The sequence below is a fragment of the Gobio gobio genome (assembly GCF_949357685.1).
Source record: "Gobio gobio genome assembly, chromosome: 15".
Classification (NCBI taxonomy): Eukaryota; Metazoa; Chordata; class Actinopteri; order Cypriniformes; family Gobionidae; genus Gobio; species Gobio gobio.
Window position 1 is genome coordinate 34741182 of NC_137108.1, and position 17710 is coordinate 34758891.

At 39.0% G+C, this 17710-nt stretch overlaps 1 protein-coding gene across 1 annotated transcript in view; it reads right to left on the reverse strand.

Moving 5' to 3' along the window:
- The window catches only part of phactr4b (phosphatase and actin regulator 4b), a 53889-nt gene extending 37441 nt beyond the window's left edge, over positions 1 to 16448 (reverse strand). Inside the window, exons 1-2 of the mRNA XM_079836919.1 lie at positions 16315 to 16448; positions 269 to 370 (exon numbers count right to left, since the gene is read on the reverse strand). The gene's annotated coding sequence lies outside the window, so the exon portion shown is untranslated. The remainder of the gene's footprint in view (positions 1 to 268; positions 371 to 16314) is intronic.
- Between the last annotated feature and the right edge of the window lie 1262 nt (positions 16449 to 17710).

Below are 17710 nucleotides of genomic sequence, written 5' to 3' on the forward strand. Positions count from 1 at the left end.
CTCATTACAGACAGATAACATGACATTAAAATGATTTAATAAAGCAATAAGCCACAAGAGGGGTGTTCTTAAGCATAATATAATTCAAACTCCTTTACCATTGGCAAAATCAGAATTCACTGTTGAAAATATATTTCAGATGTTAAGGTTTAGTGACAAAAAATATATAAAACTATATAAAATATACCATAAAAGGACACACGTCTCTCTTGAATCACCAATGGGAGCTTCAAAACAGAATTTACTCAGAATGAATGGGCAGACTTACAGTGGTGAAGGTCATTGGTGGTCATCCGTGGTGCCTCCGTTTGTCTATATCAAAGGGTTCAGACCAGCAGACACGGTGTATTCGCTCATCTCCAGGGGTTTCCTGTAATATAGACATAATATGTATAACTCACTTGGTCAGAGGTCAGCTGAGACCAAACATCTCTTCAAATCCTCACTGGCTGTGATCACAGGTTCATGAGAGCGATCAGTACAGTGTGTTATCCTCAAGTACTCTAATTTTTCTAGAAAGCTTCCCTCCCAGACTGCTTCAAATGCTACAAATGATGCTTGTAATTTTACTTCCAAATGTAATCCTTTGCAATCTTGAAACACAAAATTGGAGATGTGGTTCCAACACGGATTAGTTGCTCATTTCACACCATTAAGGTGGCACCTCCATGTTGCAAAATTGTTGGGACAAAAACCGTAATGGCTAGTTTAAAATAGTACCGGCGAGCTTGAGAAAAGACTGGCAATTATATAGAAGACAGGCAATTATCTGAAAGGCGCTGATGGAGAGGATAGATAACAGGCAAATAAAATGAGCGAATGTCTAACAGAGGGATACACAAAACAGACAGGGCACATCAGACTGTAATGGACTGTCAGTAGAAGAGGAGGATGGATGAATGGAGGAGAGAGAGCGAGAGAGAAAAATGCTAATGAATATCTCCAGGGGCACTGATCGATTAAACTGAACGCAGACAGAGAGCAGTCTCACCGCACTTCGACTTCTTCTTCGTCACAATGAAAGATAAGAACAGCAGAAGACTGCACGATATTTACCTGAGCCCAGCTAATGTTGTTTGTGATATGTCTTATTTAAAGGGGTGGTAAACCACGATTTCACTATTCTAACTTAAGCTAGCGTGTAATGTTGCTGCTTTAGCATAAACAACATCTGCAAAGTTACAACGTTCAAAGTTTAAAGCAAAGGGAGATATTTGCTTTTAAAGAAATCCATTTCTAAGAACTACAGCAAACGGCCAGTAGGCGACTACACACATTCCTCCAGGGTTGGTGACATCACCAGGCTCAATATTTACATAAACCCCTCCTCCGAGAATATTAAATAGGGGGGGGGGGTGAGGCCATTTTGTATCGCGGCGCTGTTTTTAAAAAGCAATTTATTCTTGTGACGCAAAGCTTAATGTTCAGCATCATTACTCCAGTCTTCAGTGTCACATGTAAACCCTAATGCGCAGAATAATTAATTGGTTTGAGTAGGGCCAACTTAAATTAAACAAAATATTTCAATTAACCCTTAAATGCATACCAGACGTCATTCACAACCCTCCTCCTCATTCATTTTTTAAAGTTAGACATCAACCTTCTTAGTATTCCTCAATCAATCCATTTTAAACAATATAACAAGAAAAAAACTATAATTATAATTGAATGCCTGTTTTTCCACTAGTTTTTTGTCAATTTTATAGGGTCACTAACGACTCGAGGTGTATAAGATTGTACGTATTTTTCCCCTGCACAATAATAAATTAATCTATAATGACGAAATAACTGCAATAAAAAAACTGAAATAACTTTATTCCACAAGGTGGCAATGTCTGATACACAATGATGAAGTGACGTTTCACTCATAGTGACCCCAGACAGAAAACAAAACAATAATATATATATAATCTGCAAAACTTGAAATGGCTCAGCGATTTACTGCAGAGCAAGAACTGAACACAATCAAATATTAATGTCACTGTCACTTGATGATGGATCTGGTGAAGGAAGCTGTCAGTGATCAAAATATTGATTTTGAAGACGTTGAAAAGGAGTTTTGAGAATATTCGTGAGATCGCGAATATGATCCAGATGCAGAATGTACTGGAAAAATTAGTTCTGACGAGGACAGTGGTGATGGTATAAAACATCTGCTCAAACTGAACCCTTCCAAGCGTAAGCGTAAAAAGGTAACGAAATGTCTTATTTTATTCTTCTGTAATTGTTGCTCTAATATCAGGAGTTTTATATATTATCGCGACAGGTATAGATCGATCCATGTTAGATATAGATACGGGTCGCTAAAGACCCAAATATGTAAGAATGTTTGGCGAAACAGTCATGCATTTAAGGGTTCAATAAACTCTTATATGAGTATTTAGAACTTTCTCTTTCTTTTGAGTTCACATATTTAAGTAATCTGAATTGTTCCATTGTTTTGGGTTTCCTTTAGTTTAGACAAACTTATATTTAAGTGGATTTCTATTTCCCAGCATGCTTTGCCATGACGCTCAAAAGGGAGAGTAAATGCGAAAATTAAGTGTTATATAATTTTTGCAATATTAATGTTAAGTGGGAGACTTAGTAGTGTTTAATGTTTTGCTGTGTTAATTCGGAAGAGTTTCTGTTATAAATGTTTTTCTAAAAATATTTAAATTCATTTTAAGTTAAATGTATGAATGAGCTTACATTTTTCAAGTTAAGAACAATAAAAAGTATTACTTACTTAAACTGAATTTCTTAAAGCAGCACTAGGTAACTTTTCAACCTTTATAATATATTTTCAAACCTCTTGTGATGATACATCGACTTACAATAGGTTGAATGACACGTCTGCCATAGCCTGACGGGGTCTGTATCGCTTTTAATCGTACTTTTAAACTTCGGGTTTCGGGTAGTAACCCGAGAAAAAAAAGAACTACAAAATTCGACTGCTTTACGGCATATACGTCACTTCCACCACCACCCCCACTTCCTTAAATTCGGACGTGTGAGCCAAACTATCATTTGTTTGCCGAATGTTATAGTCATGGCCGAAGCAGCACAGAAAAATAAGAAAGCAAAGGTTTTGTCGGAGGAAAGCAAAAAGAGGAAACGAGAAAGTGATCGGATTAAAGGCAGGACGAGGATCAACATTGGGCCAGCGTTTGCTCGTTGGCGTGAGCTGGAGGAGGAGGGGCTACATTCTTGCAAGTAAATACATATGATAAGACGTACAAAATCATATTTTAGGATACCTAACATGTCTGTGATATTGGTTTATTTGTCTTGCCTCAAGCTATAATGCAAATCGATTTTTCAAATTTGCAGATTCATCTAGGGTAGCTTGATATTATAATATTGACGATATATGGTTATTACCTACCACTCAAACATTGAATTGAAGTATCATATAGATTCCGTAAAACGGTAACCAATAGACTAGGCTACTATAATGACGCTGTCTTGTAAACGTGAGCATCGCGATCATTTGGCGTTTGAAAAAAATAAAACCCATGAAATTATATTCATATGACATGCTGAAACATATGCCACTGTACCTGGGATGAAGACATTTCACACGCAACGCAAGCAGAACACCTGAATGTGAACTCCTGCAGTGTTCAGGGCTATCATGGCTGTCATGTCAACAAATGCACGTGCGATGCATCCCCTGATGTAGAATGACAGTTCGACAGTAGTAGAGGACAATACTGTTTCCCAACTGTAGGGGGACCCCGAGAGCAAAAACTATAATATAATTATAATATAATATGCCTCCACGACGCATGCGCGAGAATATGACGTAGCGCCAGCGTTCGGGAATCCATGAAATGCACACTTAAGCCCCATTTTGAGAACTACGCTGAGACCTAAAGCACGATCAATGTAGAATCCAACAGCTTAGATACGCGCGTCTTCCTCTGCTTGTAAACAAATCCCTTCTGGGTCATGTGTCCGAGCGCCGGATCTGCGTCATATTCTCGCGCATGCGTCGTGGAGGCACACACGGAAGACAATAACAAGCTGGATAAAGGTGTTATTTTGATTTTTTTTTGCGCACAAAAACTATTGTCGTCGCATCGTAAAATTATTGTAGACCCACTGTGGTGAGATGGACTTTGCAACGACGTTTTAAGTGCCTTTTATGCGTCTTGGGAGTATTAATGTACTGAATGCCAATGGAGGCCTATCTGAAGCCTTTCTCAGCCATCAGCTTTCAACAAAAATATCTTCATTTGTGTTCCGAATATGAACGAAGGTCTTACGGGTGTCGAACGACATGAGGGTGAGTAATTAATGACAGAATTTTCATTTTTGGGTGAACTAACCCTTTAACTTAAAAAAAAATGTATGTAACTGATTACCTAAATTTGAGTTGCCAACTTATTTGGGTTTACAGTGCAATATGCCGATTTGTTGCTTAAGAAACATTTATTATCAGTTGAAAGCTATTGCTCAATATTTTTGTGGAAACTGCGAAACATTTTTCAGAATTCTTTGTAGAATCTTGAAGCAATTTATCTAACCTTTGCTGAATAAAAGTATGAATTTCTTTCAAAAGTTTCAAAAATTGTTAACCCCACACTTTGATATTTATGTATTTGCTCTGAAAAGGCTTGGAAGGATTTATTTTAAAATCCGAATAAACCACAATACTGGAAGGATTTATTTTAAAATCCGAATAAACCACAATACTGCAAAAAATCTAAAATAAACAAGGAACGTTTTTCACAAAAAGAAGAAAAAAACACAAAAGAAAATTGTATTTTAATAGGGATGCACCAAATTTAAAATTCTGGCTGATAACTATTATTAGTGGATTTAGCTGCTTACCATTATGGTACCAATAGAACGTGCATCTTTAATATTTAATAATTGTTTTAAACCTATTTCCATTAATATCACAATACGTAATAGTAAACAGCAATATTTACATACATGTACATTCATTAAATCAACCATTTATAAAGTTAATATTTAAAGTAATAAAGTTATTGGCGCGTCCTGAGGCTCAATGATGCTGGTACGTCCCCTATGAAACATGACAGTCAGCTGAAGTTTTACAAAATTTGCATCCGTACATTAAGCAGGCAGGAATCCAGTAAATATGAGACAGGCATTGCTAGAGTTAGGCAGACTGTTTCAGCTACGATCATTATCCCCTGCAGCCTCACATTTTTGAGGTTTCAGACACCAAAATAATCCTAAAATCATGGTCATTTGGTTAGCGACTTCCTCCTGTATGATCAAACCTAAAGTACACACTAGACTCAAACAAGCAAGTGAAAAATACAAAGAACATGCAAAAGAGAAGTCTTAAAGTGCATGTTTTTATTTTGGTAATTTAAGTTTTATAAAGAAGTTTTACAAGCACAACTGTGGTTAGTTTTATATAAAAGGGAAAAAAAAAACCTCTTGCATCAAATCAAATCAAATCAAATCAAATCAAATCACTTTATTTGTCACTCTACATATGCACAAGTGCAACAGTAGGTGAAATTCTTAGGTGCAGTTCCGAGCAACATGGTAGTCATGACATGACATGTACAACATTTAAAGCAGCATCAGATTACACTGATGCGCCCACAATTACTCACAGCACAGTAAACTCTACAATAAACAATAAATAATTTACACAATGTGAGTGTAGTTCTCACAGCTTTAAACAATATACACATACTTACAATATACATATACTTTAAACAATATACACTAAACATACACTAAACAATATACATTACGCTATAATAGTAATAATAATATACAATGTACAGTATAAAATATTATTCACAGATTGAAAAATTGAAATCCAAAGTGCAATAGATGCTGTATGATAAATAAATGTGTATATAATGTGTGTTTATCTACAGTGGGTTGTGCTGAGTGATATTCTGTCCAGTGTGTGTTATGATCCTGATGGGTCAAGAGTTAAGGAGTCTGATTGTTTGTGGGAAGAAGCTGTTCTGGAGTCGGCTGGTGCGTGATCTGATGCTGCGGTACCGTCTGCCTGATGGCATCAGTGAGAGCAGCCCATGGTTCGGGTGGCTAGAGTCTCTGATGATCCTCTGAGCTCTCTTCACACACCGCCTGACATAAATGTCCTGGAGGGAGGGAAGCTCACCTCCGATGATGCAGCTGGCCGTGCGCACTACCCTTTGCAGGGCTTTGCGGCTGCGGGCGGTACTGTTGCCGTACCAGGTGGTGATGCAGCCAGTCAGCAGGCTCTCTATGGTGCAGGTGTAGAACCGTGTGAGGATGTGGCGGCTCATTCCAAACCTCCTCAGCCGTCGCAGGAAGAAAAGGCGCTGATGAGCCTTCTTCACAACGGCCTCGGTGTGGACGGACCATGAGAGTTCCTCTGTGATGTGGACACCGAGGAACTTGAAGCTGCTGACTCTCTCCACCGGTGCTCCATCGATGGTGATGGGGCGGTGTTCTCTCTCATTCCTCCTGAAGTCGACCACCAGCTCCTTGGTCTTGCTGACGTTGAGGGAGAGGTTGTGCTCCTGACACCACCGTGTCAGAGTGTGCACCTCCTCTCTGTAGGCCGTTTCATCATTGTCAGTGATGAGACCTACCACCGTCGTATCGTCAGCAAACTTGATGATGGTGTTGGAGCTGTGGGTTGCCACACAGTCATGTGTGTACAAAGAGTACAGGAGTGGGCTGAGAACACAGCCCTGAGGGGCTCCAGTGTTGAGAGTCAGTGGTGAGGAGATGTTACTGCCCATTCTGACCACCTGGCGTCTGTTTGACAGGAAGTCCAGGATCCAGCTGCATAACAAGCTGTTTAAGCCGAGAGCCCGGAGTTTAATGTCAAGTATGGAGGGCACAATGGTGTTGAATGCTGAGCTGTAGTCTACAAACAGCATTCTCACATATGTGTTCCTCTTTTCCAGGTGGGAGAGAGCAGTGTGAATTGTTGATGAAATGGCATCATCAGTGGAGCGGTTTTTGCGGTATGCAAACTGCAGTGGGTCCAGTGAGGGGGGGAGAACAGAGCAGATGTGGTTTCTGACTAGTCTCTCAAAGCATTTGCTGATGATGGGGGTCAGAGCAACAGGACGCCAGTCGTTTAAGCAGAGTGTTTTTGACTGCTTAGGTACAGGAACAATGGTGGACGTTTTGAAGCATGTGGGGACCACAGACAGGGAGAGGGACAGGTTAAAAATGTCCGTGAAAACTCCAGCCAGTTGGCGCGCGCACGCTCTAATGACGCGGCCGGGAATCCCGTCTGGACCCGCAGCTTTACGGACGTTCACCCGCCGGAAGGATCGGGTTACATCCGCTTCAGATACGGAGAGTGCACTAACCTCTGTATCTTCAGCCGCGAGCTCTCTCTCCGCGAGGGCGGTGTTATTTCCCTCAAAGCGAGCATAAAAGGTGTTGAGCTCGTCCGGGAGAGAGGCAGCGGTGTTCACGGTGGAGTTTGTGTTCCCTTTATAGTCTGTGATGGTGTTAATTCCCCTCCACATGCTTCTGGAGTCGGTGGTGTTGAACTGTCCTTCAATCTTGTCCCTGTACTGGCGTTTTGCTGCTTTGATTGTTTTCCGGAGGGCATAACTTGCTTGTTTATGCTCCTCCGCATTACCAGAGTTAAAAGTGAAGGTCCGCGCATTGAGTGCCGCGCGAACATCCCCATTTATCCACGGCTTCTGGTTTGGGTACAGCCGAATTGTTTTGGTCGGAACAACGTCATCTACGCACTTCCTGATGAAACACGTTACGCTATCAGCGTAGACCTCGATGTCGTCATCAGAGGCCGACCGGAACATCTCCCAGTCCGCGTGATCAAAACAGTCCTGTAGCATAGAGTCCGATTGGTCTGACCAGCACTGGATGGTTCTGAGGGCGGGTGCTTCCTGTTTCATCACCCCTTATCATAAAGCTAGTGTTCTCTTATCACACACCGTTCTTTTAGGATGAGGAAAAGAAAACATATTCCATTTATCCCAAGACTCTTAGAGAAAGGTGTACTGCTATTATTGTTGTAGATGTGGACACACTATAAAAAGCTCGTCGGCAGAGAGCCCACGCTGGCCCTTATGCAAATCTCATTGAGAACAACATGGTATACTGCTGCGACGATGCAGTGACCAGGCAGCTGGAATACTAATACTGTGCAACATGCTCTCCGACTCATTCCTGTAAGAAAAAAAAAAATCAACCAGCCTTTCACAATATCGAAATTGATCTTCATAATTCAAAAGCCAGGCTGTATGCCATGATTTGGCCGTCTGAGACAAATTTTGAGTATCCTAAAAGATTCCACTTATCTTAGGCCAAAATCTAAAGTCTTTGAATGGCTAGTTTGACATGTTCGCCGACAGCTGATTAATGACCATTGCGATCAAATTTGACCTCCGACGAAATTCGGGCAGTTTCAGAAGTTGAGGCACAGTCCTGCAGTGTGGCTTCTCCTACGACAAGACAACCAAAAGGAGTGCAGAACCTGCTGACGCCTTTAGTGAGACAACAACAAACCACCACTTGCTCCACACACACACACACACATCGTCTTCATTTTCAAGAAAAACTCAAACACTAGTGATTGTTTTTGTTTGCAAGCCCCCATTTCTATTCCGCATGTAAATGCAGCTCACGAATGTGTCACGGATTGATGATGTAAAACTCTGGATGAGTCTTGCGTGCGTCCGTTTTTAACAAGTCTTGACTGCTATACAGGGAGTGCAGAATTATTAGGCACGTTGATTTTCTGATCATATTTTTTTTCCAGGCACATTTGACCAATTCCAAACCACAGTAATCCTAATAACTACTATTGATTTAGTATTTAATAATGTATAAGTGATATATAATTGTTCATGAAGGCTGGAAATGAAAATCACCTTATATTCAGGTGTGCAGAATTATTAGGCATGTTTTCTTTTACAGATAAATTGAGCCAAAAAAGAGATTTAACTCAGACTGAAAAGTCAAAAAGTATTAAATGCCCATGAGAAGGATGCAATACTAATGCAATACTAGACATTGCAGTTAAGGCGTGACCATTGGACAGTGAAATGCTTGTTGGGTCAGCAGGGTCAGACAAAAACAGGTGGTCAAGAAAAGACACCTGTTAACTGCAAAAGAATTAAGAATTAAGGTGAAGAATTAAGGGTGAAACCATCAGGAACCCTTTAGTCTCCAGCGCCACCATTTTCCAAAGCTGCAACCTACCTGGAGTCTCCAGAAGTGCAAGGTGTCAGGATCTCAGAGACTTCAGTTAAGTAAAGAATCCTAAAAAATGACCCCCACTAGATAAGAATCACAAGCTGAAGTGTTGTAAAATACAGTACGTTTTGGGAGTTCATTTTTAGTCCATCTCTGCAAAACGGACTTCAGGATGGACTAAAATGAACTCCCAAAACGTACTGCCAGATTCTGGAAGATGAATTCTTCAAACAGTGGTACTAGAGGATGTGGTGCTGGTCCTTCAAGAGTCACTCTCAACCTATCTGTCAATAAAGCCTATAAAAAAACCTTCTTCATGTATTTTACAACACTTCAGCTTGTGATTCTTATCTAGTGGGGGTCATTTTTTAGGATTCTTTACCTAACTGAAGTCTCTGAGATCCTGACTCCAGGTAGGTTGCAGCTTTGGAAAATGGTGGCGCTGGAGACTAAAGGGTTCCTGATGGTTTCACCCTTCATTCTTCACCTTAATTCTTAATTCTTTTGCAGTTAACAGGTGTCTTTTCTTCACCACCTGTTTTTGTCAGATCCTGCTGACCCAACGAGCATTTCACTGTCCAATGGTCATGCCTTAACTGCAATGTCTAGTATTGCATTAGTATTGCATCCTTCTCATGGGCATTTAATACTTTTTGACTTTTCAGTCTGAGTTAAATCTCTTTTTTGGCTCAATTTATCTGTAAAAGAAAACATGCCTAATAATTCTGCACACCTGAATATAAGGTGATTTTGATTTCCAGCCTTCATGAACAATTATATATCACTTATACATTATTAAATACTAAATCAATAGTAGTTATTAGGATTACTGTGGTTTGGAATTGGTCAAATGTGCCTGGAAAAAAAATATGATCAGAAAATCAACGTGCCTAATAATTCTGCACTCCCTGTACAGTGTGACATTAATTCCAACTGAGAACTCAGTGTGAAATCATGTTCGTACAGTCTGACAAGCAACAGTCATAAAAGACTATTATACTATACTATATACGATATTATTATCGTACAGTGTGCAACCGGCTTAAGTTTCATATGTTGCTTTCATTCATGCTTTTGAAGCATGTCACAATAAAGATTTAAAAGCAGCTTTTTCTTTTCTTTTTTGGCCTGTACAGGAATTCTTGGTGAGTTTATTTATTGTTGGTTGGGTCTCTGAAGCCTTACATTCTTTGTTTTGGGCCAAGTGGTTAGCATGTTGTGACTGTGGTATTGAAACCACAGGGTAATATTGACCAAAGCTATGCATACATCAAATAATCAATCCTCCCAAGTAACCGTAGTCTAGCCACTGCCACAAACTAGCTATAGTCTTTTAGGTCTCCAAGCCTAGGTATCTATATCAAATGTGTCTAGTCAACAGTTTAAATTCTGTCAAAAGACGGTTCTCCTCGAGCCATGTTATACTACATTTATACCATTCATTCACTTACATATACATACACGGTGTAAATTAATTAATAATAAAACACTAAAAACAATGCTTCCAGTACATTTAAGCATCACAAATTACATTATAGATTTTAGACAACAGGGTTATTAAAATATTACCTATAAGTGTTAGAGAACAGTAAAGCTTATCCAAATGTAAAAACGGGAAATGAGCCTGCACAGTTAAGTATTCATTATCAACTGATATAATTGACAGATAATGTGAAAATGCTACTCACTGAATTATACATACAATTTTAATGAGGCATGCCATGTAGCATAATACTCTCCTTGCATAATGTCTGCTTTTTCACACACTTCTCTCATTCAATTTGTAGAAATGCTGCTACTGTGGCTTCGTGCTGATGGGGAATGGCTTAGGAATATGTGCTGGATGGGCAAAAGAGCCGAGAAAATGAATTGGAGACACTTCAGTGACTTAACGGGGAGCAGATGTGTGTGTCTCAGATAAATCCGTTCTCACACCCCTGGACCAGAAGCATCAACGGCAGTGAGTCATACTGTAAACTGGAACAATGTGCAGGGTACTTCCTTAAAAGGTGAGAATATATGCATGTACGTATGCAGCATTCATGTGTGTAGTGTTTGCGAGATGAATGTGAATATGACCTGAATGTATAACAGCCACTATAATAACACAGGAATAGAGAGTGAACATGTCATATTCCCCGATGTAAAGAGTGTGTCACCTCACAAACCTGACACTTGGTGATACCTAACACATGCTATTCCACGACACACACACACACACACACACACACACACACACACACACACACACAATCATACTCGCAGCCTCCCTCAGAACATGAAGTGTGAAAAAAGGATGTAACTGGCCTATTTCTTCTTTGGGTGCTTAACTCCTCACCCTCCGTCGTGCACCACTTAGGATGTGCGCTCAGGGAACTAAAATCCTTCATACTGTAAATTAAACATGGCGAAATCAGTGTGGTACCAAACTGCCCCATAAATGATATGAAAGCTAAATAAAATTAGATTTAGATGGAAATACATTGGAAGGATGACCTCGCAAGGTCCTTTCACTTAGTTTTGCACATCACTAACGGTAAGTGTTTCTTACCATCAAATAGTCACAGTCAGAGCAGGAAAAATCTGGAGGAGAAATATAACAGATGTTCACTCTATTATTGCATCTACTCGTCTCTGACGTCTCACTCTCCTTCACTCTCCTATGTGTGAACACCAAGGCTATTCCATGCTCTGAACAAAAATACTCTTAAGCCAGAAATAAAACATCCAAACAAATTCATTTGGTTCAAGTAGGGCAGTGCAAAACTACATATTTTCAAATCGGCTAGTCAGTGGTTTGCCTAGTTGACTAGACCAGCAGGGGCTTTCAAACTGGGGTCTGGACACAAGGAAAATAAAAAAGTTTTTTTTGATCGCTTTGATCTTTAAAACTTTGCAGGCCTTTTACATTCACAAACAGCTTACACACTGCATGAAAGGTAATATGTGAAAAAGCATAATAGGTGCACTTTAAAAAAAATACTTTTCAAACATTTTAATAATATTTGTATAGTTAAAACGGTCCTTTCTTTATTCATGAAAATAAATGCAGAGCTGCCTTTTGTATTTTAGAAAGGTATTCAACATACTTGGTGAAAAGTCTGAAAACCCAAAAACTAGACTAAAACAAACAATGTGTCCTTTATACATAAGAAAATACACAATAGACCAACAGCGAGGTGAAAGGCAACAGACTGGAACAATGCACAAGACAAGATGCTTTAAAAAAATTAAATTTAAACACTCATGGATCCTCCAAAAATAGCATGAGATGTGGCATGTGATGCCAAAATGCAATGAACAAAGAATTCTATCCGAGTGTGGATGGCTGCAGGAGTAGCTCTTTAAACTAGGCTTTTATGAAGAATACATTTTTAGAGCACAGCACAGTAAACATCCAAAAATACACCTACATAAATAAATAAATAATCAAACATTTAGATACATCCATTTTTGTTGGACCAACCCAAACAATCCAAAAATGATGTTTGATGTCACTTAATTGACACGATTAAACAATGATAGAAATTGTATTAGAGCAGATGGCACGTTCAAACACATCCCCAAAGCTCGCTGTTAAGAGTGACACTACGGCACCACCCTCTCATGTATAAAACTAGGCCTACAACTTGACTGCCTAAGAATAGCTTAACACACATAAAAAGTGGGTTTAGTGTCCTACATCAAGCTGCCTGTAGAGCCACATGGTTGATTCTCCAAACACCAAAGAAAAAAACTGACAGAAAAGAAGAAAGGATGACAGAAAGAAGAGTCCTCTTCTATAAACAGAACTTTCAAATCTAAGGGCGAGTTCTTCAACTGGATGTGCCGATTCAATTACGTAGCACGGAAATGGGAGCAGCTGGTACGCTTGTGTGATCTTTAAATAGCATCCCACCTCTGCGTGTCAAGGCTGGCTCGTGTGTTTAGGTTTGGGCAGAGACAGCTGCCGATGGCCGAGAGAAAAATCGTTACATGCACTCGAGGTCAACGGAGGGTTTCAAGTTCACAAACTTTTGCCAATTGTGGGGGAAGACAGGATCAACGGTAAGCTTCCAATTTACCAATGTAACCCAAACGCAATCTTACTGTCATTTCAAAAATCGTTCTAGAAGTTGGCCTACCTCTCTGGCCGAGACCTCAACCAGAACGCCTCTTTGAGGGAACTACGAAGCAAGACCTGTATTTCCCATCTCCAGACCACATATCACACCCCTGGATCCCTTCAGAATGACTGGACGGTGCTGTACGTTCCCATTCCGAACCGTCTGTACGTCATTGCCACGCCTGCCCCAGAAAAGCTCCGCTCACCCCAGGGACCATTGGCCCACTTTCCAAGGAGCCCAAAACACCAGCCCGAACCAAACTTCAGCCCTCCTCTCATTCCATTTTGTACACAGCCTAGGACACTAACGGCACACACAACCATGACCAAGTCATGTTCCAAGGAAAAGACATCAATCCTTGTTTCCTAATGAAACCCTGTTTTTGGAGAAATGGCACTTTCCATTTCCCGTAAGTGAAGTAAGATCTTGTGATTGAATCTTAATAGCTGGCAAACTGCATTTAGTGAGATGATGAGATCTGCTGGATACAACCAAACTCAATCAGAATTGGACGATGTTTAAGTGGTAGAGCAGAGTGAAACACACGCAATGGTAATTCTAAATAGCTTTGTTGAATTGGTGGCCAATTCATATGAATTCATACACAATTGTACAATCTGATACTTCAGATGCGCACTGTTCGCTATGATGGGTTTGAGTTACTTGAAATATGATTGAAATCACTTCAAAAATTATGCAAGTCTGTCATATAGGCTACAAAAAACATTATAATTGTGTGCTTGGCTTTTGCTTAATGGAAAAACTTTTTTTTTTGTAATCGGGCTCTCAAATTTTATATTAAAATTTGGATTTAGATTGATCGGCCAATGTATCGGTTATCGGCTTTCAAGTATAAAAAATGATCAGTACCAAAATGTTCTTATCGGTGCATCCCTAAGCTATATTTTGGGTTTTGAGTTCTATACAGATTTATTATAATTCCGATCAAAATGTGATCCACCTCCTCATATATATGATGGTGATAAATATAAATAGCCTACCTCAGATAACCACTGTATAATGCACAGGTCATTATTTAAAAAAAAATGTATTAAATGCAATAACCCAGAAATCACTTTATTTCCTGTAAAGCCCCAGTGTGAGAGTACAACACGAACCGGCTGTTAGTTACGCCGTTGCTACGCATATGCACTGCTTGTGCATGCGGTGTGAAACAGACTGTCCTACCAGAACTAACAAAGATTGAACATTTGTTGAATACATAGACAATAAACAGTCTCATAAGCCATCAATATATGAAAAGCAAAAATGAAATAAATTACATAATTTTCAACTTTTTTTTTTCTTTTCTATAACGTCATTCCAGCTTCTATATAGCTATGTTCAGGGAGAGAGCCAGGTTTAGTTATGTAAAAATAAAACAATGTTTAAGATAATTGTTTTCTAAAAACCTTAACACTAAATTTGGATTTACTTGGTTAAAAAAAAAAAAACTTTTCAAAAGTATCAACAGAATAAAACAAGTTTCTCAAAGGGGAAGTAGTATTACATATATGGATTCTGACAAGATGCCTGCCTACACTTTGGTGAATTTTCTCCTGATAGTAAAAAAATGGAGTCTTGAGTGTCCTATACGGCATCATGTGTAAATGACTATCAGTCTAAAAGTCTATCAACATCCCATTAAACCCAACTCATGTCTTCAACATCTACATATCGCTCTGTAGAATCCTTTTATACAACGAAAAGACCTATTACACCAAAGAGTTTAAACAAATGAATTTAAATTGGAAACATGATAGAATATGCTATATAAATACCTATAAAAGACAAAATATAACTATAATCTAGTCATATAGAACCAAGATTTGGGGTCCCTCCAGCTCCAGGGATTGTAAAACAACATTTTCATCACATTAACTAATTTCTGAGTGTCTAACCAAAGACCTGTTAAGCATTATATTTTGTAGTGACGTTAGTTATAATGCTCATAATCAAAGTTATTATAAAGAAAACAACATTGTAATCTGAGGCTCCTTCGTTTTCTTACTAAAACACGTTCTTGTCATCATTTGTGCCCTCCCAAGATAAAATACGAGTCAAATAAGATGGTCCGCACTACCACACTGAGTAACAAGAATATTTCTTAACAATATTAAATAGCTTAACAATTGTCCTTCACCCTACCTTTGCAACCGACAGTCCATCGCGATCTTTCACTCATGCACACCAGAGGAATTAGAGCTTCACTCGCGCAATGAATGAGTGATGCTCTGATGGAGCTCCGAGCTAATCAAGTCTTCAAAACGACTCGTGCACAAAGAACAAATCAGATGCTGCAAGGATGAGATCTTCCTCGATGTTACGCGCAAGCTGACGAGATCAGTCTCTGCATGTGATAAAGATCCAACACTGGCTCTTGTAAACGGTTCCGTTAGATTTGAGTAACAATGGAGAGAGAGAAAAAACAGGCGGTAGATGCGAAATGCTCACTGCGAGTGGACGAGCGTGCTCCTCATCGCACGTATTTCAAATGGACATGAAAATGAGCGGTGGTGCATTCAGAAAGCATTGGGAATGTTCTGTTGAATTAAAATTCTCCATACAGGTTTTCCTTTGGAAACCGCCGTAAACAAATACGGATTTGTAGCTCTCGTGCGTTGCCGAAAAGTCAGCTGATCATCATACGGCAAACATTCTCAGATGTGTTATTGTTGATCAGTGATCTTTTCAGTAGCCTACTTTAATCCCGGACTTAAGGGGAAACGCGCCGTTCGTAGTGCTTAATACATGCATAATGCAGCGTGCAAAGATGATGGGGAGCATCACGATGAGCGCAGCGCAGCGCCGCTACAACTTTGATCACAAGTATTAAGGCTGGGTTTTTTTTCTCATAATAAAAAAAACATGTTTGTGCTATATTTGTGGAGGGAAAGCATATGATGAAAATAAATTGTTTCATGTGCACGAGTACCTTTGTACATAAAACAAAACATAACAGAAAGCTGATATTTGCACTGAAACAACTTTCATTCCAATGCGATTAACCTGCGCGTGCATCACCTGGTTGATGTGTAACATCTCTTACCTTGCCCTATTACGTCTAAGGCACTGGCCCTCCTCTTCCCCCGTCTAGTTTCACTTCATGTACACGACAACACGGATACTTTTTCCTTACTCTCTTTTTCCAACCCCCATTGAAACTTTTGCCAAAGATACCGGAAATCAAAGGACAAGAAGTATGGTAATTGTAGTTTTCAGTTTGAAGAACCTCTGTCCTCTTCAATTGTCTGCCTCAACATAATTGACTACATTACCCATGAGGCGCTTCAGGGGAAACGAACCAATGCAACTCATTCTACCTTTAGTTTAAATGTTGAATGCATTTCTTTATTTAGTGTATGTATTTATGCATTTATAATTTAGTGTTGCGGTGTTGTAGTGAATTGTTCATTTAGAAATAATGCGCGATATCTTATCGTTCAAATGTATTGATTTATCTGCGTGAAACCGTGTGTGAATCATTTTAAAGTAAAACTAAGCAACGACAAGAAATGTAAATTGAATGTTTTTAATCTTTTACTGAAGTTGAAGTGTTCGCTATACACGTATTGTTACGTATTCTAATTAGCCTAGGGCTAGGCTATGGCAGTCATTTTAAATATAAAATTAAGGGACATTTATCTTAAATTTAGATGAACCATGGTCTTAAATGTAGGCTAATGCGAAACACGAGATAGGGTAAAGAAAGTAATTTATAACAAAGAAATATACCCATTAAGGTATGGTTGTTCGAAGATATCCCAAAACACTTCGCACATTAACTTGTCATGCATCCTAAAACAAAACAAAACTTCTACATTATTGTTAATGTTGCACACATATTGCTTTTTACCAATACTTGTAAGTATTTTTCACAGTCAGAACCAATTAGGGTGTTTTTTTATTTGTAATAAACCTGCAGTAACTATACAAAACAAAGCATTTTCTATATTTATTTTTTTAAATTTGTAATAAACCTGCAGTAACTATACAAAACAAAGCATTTTCTATATTTCTATCCCTTAGGTTTGGTGGAATTTTCTAACCCATCGGAAAATGACTCATTTGAGAAAGCAGCTAGTGAAATTGGTAAAGTATATAGTGTGCATAAAAGTGCAAAAATATTAAAATTTTTCAACAAATCTGGCATTTGTATTATATCAAAAAAGACATGTTATAGAAGACAATCAGCCAGAGGCCTGAACATTGATTGGTGAATAAAAATAAATTTTATCTGCACGTGTCTAAAATAGGTCATCATAATGAAGCTCCTGGCTAAATTGTTAATTGCTAAATGTCACACCAATGACAGGACTTTTAAACCAAGTGTAGTGAGACAATGAAAATTTAATTGTGCGATAACCCTGGTAGTTAAAATGGTCAGATGGGTCAAAGGTTGGCTGTACTCATATGGGAAATGAAACCCTATGACTCCATCAGTG